This window comes from Formica exsecta, unplaced genomic scaffold (genome assembly GCF_003651465.1).
Source record: "Formica exsecta isolate Colony F162 unplaced genomic scaffold, ASM365146v1 scaffold596, whole genome shotgun sequence".
In the NCBI taxonomy this organism is placed as follows: Eukaryota; Metazoa; Arthropoda; class Insecta; order Hymenoptera; family Formicidae; genus Formica; species Formica exsecta.
Window position 1 is genome coordinate 7,884 of NW_021853237.1, and position 7,422 is coordinate 15,305.

The window sequence follows — 7,422 nt, forward strand, 5'->3', positions numbered from 1 at the left end:
TCCTGCTGAGGTTTGCGGCCTATTACAGTTAGGCGACGGTTTCTGTTTACCGGCAACAACGAATATGAATACATTGATAACTGAGTTCATTAAGCACTTAGAGAACAACTTATACAAATTGCAAAAAACTCAACCCGAGATTTCTTCGAGCATTAGAAATTGCTCTCTCCCAATTCTCAATGATCTTTTACATAACAACCATACTTTTAACAACATTGACAAAGAAATCTTACAGGCTTTTATTACTACAAAAAATTTTATCAAAAACAACACTGACATTATTTGTAAACGTGCAGATAAGGGGAATACTACGGTTGCTATGGACAAATCTTCATATATTGAAAAAATGCAAGAATTATTGAACGACAGAAACACATACATTGTTGTCCAGAAGAATCCTATCAACAGAATAATTTTGGACTTACATTCGTTGTTGAAGAGGTGGAGGGACCGCGATTTCATCTCTGTTCAAACTTACAGATCGTTGTATATTAGTGTTAGTGTTCTTTTATTACCACGAGCGTATGGGTTGCCGAAGATTCACAAACAGAACCATCCACTTAGGGTCATAATCTTCTCCATTAATAGCCCTTTATACTCACTAGCGGCATTTTTACATAAAATCATACACAAAAACATTCCACTACCATAGAGTCATATTTTAAACAGTTTCCACCTTATCGAGAAACTGTCCGGCGTTGTGTTGAATGAGCAGCACAGGCTCATCAGACGTGGTTTCTCTTTTCACTAACCACTGGATTTAGCTATGGACGGCGTTAGAGACAGATGGAATTTTATTGGCTCCAATACTGCAATTCTTCTGGAGAAGTTTATGATTGCTTTGAGTCTGGTTTTGAACTCCACTGTTTTCACTTTTAACAGGAAAATTTATAAACAGACTTTCGGTACACCTATGGGCTCCCCTCTTTCTCCGATCATTGCGGATATTGTTCTGCAGGATCTTGAATCGAGGGCTCTTGCTGCACTCCCGATCGTCTTGCCTTTTTATGTCAGGTATGTTGATGATATAGCGCTAGCTGTTCCTGAATCTTGTCTGACTGTTGTTTTGCAAGCTTTTAACTCCTTCCATCCAAGGTTAAATTTTACAATAGAAGTTAGCCCAAACAAACGCCTCAATTTCTTGGATATCACAATGATTTCTGCTGACGGCCATCTCAATTTTGATTGGTTCCAAAAGCCGACTTCCTCAGGGAGATACCTAAATTTTTATTCACAACATCCTCTTTGTCATAAGAGGGGTACTATTATCGGCCTCGTGGACAGAGCGTTTCGTCTCTCCCACCCCACATACCATCAAAATAATCTCGAGCGTGTTATCTGTATTTTGCTGGAAAATGGCTATCCTTTGGATCTTATTTTTAACACCGTCATTTTTAGACTAAAATATCTCTTACATAGAGATGAATCAAGCCAAGAAACTTCGTCGGAAGACTCACGTTCCTTTTTCCTAATACCGTACGTGAAATCTGTCGGAAAAATTCATTTCTGTTACAAAGAATACTGATCTGCGTTTGGCTTATATTTGTCCTAACAATTTAAAACGTTTCATAAAGGTACAAAAAGACTTACTGCCTCAATCTTATCACAATAACGTAGTATATAAGATCGATTGCAAAAACTGTGATGCTTCTTATGTTGGCCAAACGAAGAGATTACTAGAGACCCGTGTAAAAGAACATCGAAATCATATAAATAGAGCTAGCTCTCAGAATTCTGTGATATCAGAGCGTAGAGTTAGCGAAAATCATGATTTTGATTGGGACAATATACGAATCTTGGACAACGAACCTTGTTATGCGAGGAGATTTACTTCCGAAATGTTATTTATTAAAAGACAGAAGTCGGGTTAAAATTTGAAGGGTGACACGGAGTTACCCTCATATCTGCCGATTATTGATAAGCTCGGTAAAATTTGAAGTTTACCGCCTTTAAATATTGATGTCTGTTCTGCCTCGTTGATCTCCTTTTATTTTCGTTTGTGTTTGTCCTCCGCGCCGGCTCGACAGTTGGAGTTTGACTGCGGAGCGTTACTATCACGCGAGATCCGTGCATGACTCTAGCGCCTGGCGAGGGCCGTCCTTAGGTGAGTCACAATTTGGCAAACTAAGACAATTACATTGCTTTATTCTCATTATTCCACCGCATTTTAAATTTCCAGGCGTCTGTCTGAATTAAATTTTCTTCCCGCAAGTTCCTGGGAAAACTTTGTGGTGGATAATGATTATATTCACGGACCGTACCTGTTGGAGGGCCTTTTAAAATAACTCTTGACCATCTTTTCTTTACTGTCTATCCGAATTTATATTTTTACTTACTGACCGTTAATATTGAACTTTCTTGACCGTATCTACCGAAATTCCTTTTTTTTAAATTAATTAATTTTATTTTTTTTTATTTTTTTATCACTGAAGAGAATCCAGTCGTGGACAGAAACGTTAACGTTTGAAAGTGTTTATTTGCGACCTGCGCTATATTTATTTTTATTTTAATTGTTAAGACTTGCGCCTATTATTTATTTCCGTAAGTTGTTTATATTTGCTTGACGTTTGCGTGCTCCTTAAGCCAATTTATGTACTTGTTTTGATTTTATAGGAGCTCTGTCATTATTTACAATATTTTTATTTTATAATTTTGTGTCTTTTATAAGATAGTTTTAATGTTTTTGGTTAGAAAAATTATTTTCAAAAAACTCATTTTGCTTTTTCCTGCAGCTACATAAATTTTCTATATATTATAAACTAAAATCCCGTGTGGGGTTGCTAGTCCCCCATCGGGCGCCTCCCCAAGCGGATTGGGGAATGCTCGCCGGCAACTGCAGGAGGGTACCGGGAAAATAAAATACCCGGGGTGGACCAAACTAGCAAAAAGAAAAAAAAACTAAGCAATGGACAAAACAAATTCAGGATCGATTACCCCAGGTGGTAGACCAGGCACCAATCTGGAAAATCCACCGGAGGCAGGCCCCATGGATTCTGGGGGGGGGGGGCAACTATTGCTTACAAAATTAAATGATATAAACAACTCTACGAAGGAGCTTACTTCGAAACCGGATGTAAAGGCTTTTCGTCAAAAGGGCCCTACATAACATGGTCTCAACAACATCCTACCTTTAAATAGACCACGCTCTTCTTCTATCACCGGATTTCCTACAATAGATCAACAAACTCATACAAATCACAATCCTCTAGGAGCAGCATCAAACGAAGTCGGTAACATAGACAAAGAAATCCCCTGGAAGATAGTACAAGACAAGAGAAAGAGGATGCCAGGAAGCCCTGAAACATCTTCAAGGCATGTACAAAAGCAGTCTAAAGTTAATACTTACTGGCTGGGCAAACCGGTGCCGACATCAAACAGTTTCTTCCTTCTCGACAATGATGAAAAACCAGATGCAAACCCTGAACCTAAGGATAGACCAAAGAAACCTCCACCAATCTTTGTAGATGGGGTCAGTAATATACAGCCACTCATCTCGCTATTAAATGAACATGCAAACGGACACTATGAAATTAAAATCCTTCGCAACGTACAAGTCAAAGTGCAGCCGAAATCTTCCGAAGCGTATTCAAAAATTGTGAAGCAACTAGAGATTAAACAAACTGAGTTCTACACTTACAAGCAGAAACAGGAAAGGGGCTTTAAGGTCGTATTGAAAAATATGCATCCCTCTACAGACACAAATGAAATCAAAATGACGCTATCTGATCTCTTTTTTTTTCGCTGTGGAAACCATCATGGTACCCCCGCCCTCCGGGTAGAGGACGTGGGTTATGTGGGACTCCTTGTTCCCCTTGGCCGATCCACGAATGGATCGGCCAGGGGGCCCAAGACTTACCGCACTAAAACCACAGCGGGTGCCTTCGCTGGCGCTTATAGGGGTGGCTGGGAACTGCGTTTGCATGACTTCCTGCTACCCCACGGCCTTACCTTTCTCGGGAGAGCATCTTTCCCGGAGGAAAGATACTCTCCCCCCGCGAATGTCATCGTGCGGGACCTACCCGATTGTGGCGCAGCGGGGCACCGCCCTCATGCCACGCCCTCCCAAAAAGTTTGGAGGGCGGGTTCACGGCTCGAGTGTTCCCGCTCGAGCCGCCACCCACCGCTCCCGGAACGAGACTCCCTCCCTCTCCCAAAGGGAGATGAGATTTGGTCAGCGTTCCGGGCGCCCTACTTCTGGGAGTTCCCCTCCAGAAGGGGGGGGGCAACCCGTCCGCAGGCAGTGGGGCCCTCCCACCACCGCTCTAAGGCACCGGTGAGAGGGCCCCCGACTGCCGCGTCCCTACCCGGGGGGCCACGTGCAATGGGACTCCTAGCGAGTCCCTGTGGTCCCCCTGCCCCCCGGCCACGCTTCCCTCTTTAGCGGGATTCGACCATCGGCCCAAGGGCATTGCCGAGGCCCTCCCCCAAGGGAGGAACTCGGCATGGGCGGATCCAGGTGCCGCCCGACTCCAAACCGCAGGGTTTACGCCGTGCGGCCACCAGCCGGGCGACACTCGCCCCCGCCCTCCTCCTTAGACTGCTCCGCCCTAACGGGCCTCCTCTTCCACAACCGGATGAGGAGGGCACCGCGCCCCTCGCCCAACCTCCCTCTACTACTTCGCCCTATCCGGGGGGCGTCTTCTTCTCCTGCGACAGGGGGTTCTGCCTCCGCGTCCCCGCCTCGGTGGGCCGTCCCCGCCGCCGCCCCTTCTACCACGGGCACCCTCTCTCCCTCCCGGTAACGGTCCCCCAGGGCCCGACCCGCCCCCGGCCACCACCACGGCAGTTTTTTCGCCCAGGCAGCCAGGAGGGGTCGTCCCTCTCTACCCGGGATTCAGGGTGAAAGGGAGTCTCCCCCTTCTTCCCCGTCGCTCTCGCTCTCTTTCGGCCTCCTCCTTCTGCAACATGACACTGGTGCAGAAGAAGGAGACCGCCTCCCAGGCTTCCTTGCTCCCGACCATCTTTTGGATGATGGCCGGGAGCGATAAGTCGTTCCCTATTTTTTCGACAAGGACACGGCGCTCGTCTGCCCACGCTGGACAAAGTTCCAGCGTGTGCTGCGCCGTGTCCCTGTCTTCGTCGCAGTGGTGGCATTGCGTGGTGCGCTCCTTCCCTATTTTGTGCAGGTACTCGCCAAAGCAACCATGCCCGGCGAGCACCTGCGTCAGATGGTATGACATCCGTCCATGGGACCTGCTCACCCACTCTTCAAGCACAGGTCCCACGGCCCCGACGACCCTATTTCCCGAATTGGATGGAGGGATGTTCCTCAGCCATTCCCCCATTCCTCCAACAGGCGTCGTCGGGTCTGACTTCCGACAATGCCCCGAACCCTCTCCGTAATTTGGTAACCCTCCCCACGAAACTCCTTTATTCTGACATACGTCCGTTTATAGGCGCATGCCTGAAGCTCCATTGGAGGCAATCCCGCAAGGGTCGAGGCCGCTGCATGCGACATCGTCCTGTAGCCGCGGACAAAGCGTGTGACTATCCTCCTCTGTATTCGTCAGAGGACGTCTTGAATACGCCTTCTAGCCACCGCCTCGTCCGCCCAAACTGGTGACCCGTAGAGAGTCACCGAGTTGACCACTGCCGCATACAGCTTGCGCACACGGTCGTCCGGCCCCCCTAGGTTGGGCAGCAGGCGGCTGAGTGCCGCCGCTACCCCATTAGCCTTCTCCGCCAGACGACCGAAATGCACGTCGAAACGCCAGGCACCGTCTAGCCAAAGCCCCAGGTATTTCATACTAGGCCCCAGCCGGACGGGGATGACATCCACCATGACGTGGGGTCATGGTGGATGGCATCCCCGTCCGGCTGGGCCCAGTATGAAATACTTGGGGCTTTGGCTAGACGGTGCCTGGCGTTTCGACGTGCATTTCGGTCGTCTGGCGGAGAAGGCTAATGGAAGCCACCAGAGACCCATCTCTGGTGGCTTCCCCCGAGAGCCATCATGGAAAAAGATGACCTCCGTTTTATGAAGAGCCACCTAGAGACCCAACTCCTTTATTGCGCGCACCACGCATGCCACCGCGATATTCGCCATACCCTTCGCTTCCCCCCAGTCGTTCCCCTCGGCCAGGACTATTGTGTCGTCTGCATAGCAGACGACACGACAGCCAGGGGGAGGGCAGAACGCAGCACGGTGTCGTATGTGATGTCCCATAGCAGCAGGCCCAACACTGACCCCTGCGGGACACCACACGACACACTCCTTCCGCAAAAAGTACCGGACTTGTCCCGGTACTCTAGGCTCCTGTCCCGGAAGTAGGCCTTAATGACCTCCACGAGATATTGAGGGGCGCTGTAGTCTGATAAGGCGCCCCTTATCCTTCCCCAGGGCAGGGTGTTGAAGGCATTGGCAATATCCAACGCCACGCCAACAACAACCCTGTCCTTTTCAGCCTCGGATTCCGCGAACTGACGGACACGCAGAATTGCGTCCGTCGTAGATCTATGTTCGCGGAACCCGAACTGGTCCTCGTGGAGGTCAGGCCCCACTTCCTACATCCGCCTGACTAGACGGTCGGCAACTATTCGCTCAAATATTTTGCCGATCTCGTCTAGCAGGCAGATGGGCCTATATGCGGAAGGCGCTCCGTCTGTTCTGCCCCCCTTTTTGGATAAGGCATAGTTTGACCTTACCCCAGACTGGGGGGAATTCTCCCAACCTCAGACAATCGGTCAGCAGCCGTCTAATCGGTCCCGATAGGTGTATCAAGGCATACAGCCAGACCCCGCCGGGAATGCCATCCGGCCCCGAGGCTTTGTTGCCCCGGACCCTGAGTCTTCTGGCAATCCTGGCCAATTCCGCACCAGACACCTCGTACTCCTCTTCCCACGCGGCGGGTTCCCTTACATATAATTCGGGAACCCTTTCGCATTGTGGGAAGAGGGTCGAAAGAATATTTTGTAGTACGTCGGTGTCCAGTGCTTCCGTCACAGGGGGCACCTCCGCAGCTTCTTCATAACTACCTTATACGGACGCCCCCAAGGGTTGGCATTGAGGCCCTGAAGTTGTTCGTCCCAGGACCTCGCCTTTGATACACGGATGGCGGCGCACAGAGCCTTACGGGCAGATCTATATTGCTCGTGCGCCTCAGCCATGCCCTCGTCATCGTTGCCGAGGCCTCTCCTTCTCATTCGCGTAAAGTGGCGTCTGGCCTGGACGGAGGCGCGTCTCAAATCAGCGATCTCCTCCGTCCACCAGTACGCCGCTCTTTGCGGCCTCGGCTTGGCTCGGGGCTTGGAAGCGTCGCACGCCTCCTTCATTATTTCCCCGAGCCGTGCCACGTGGTCCGATATCCCTTTTGGTTCATCCACCTCAGTCCAGGTGGCAGAGAGCATGGCTGCCACCAACCTATCGGCATCCAACTTCTTCAGGGCCCACCTTGGGGGTAGGTCCCCCCCTTGGGCGCGGTT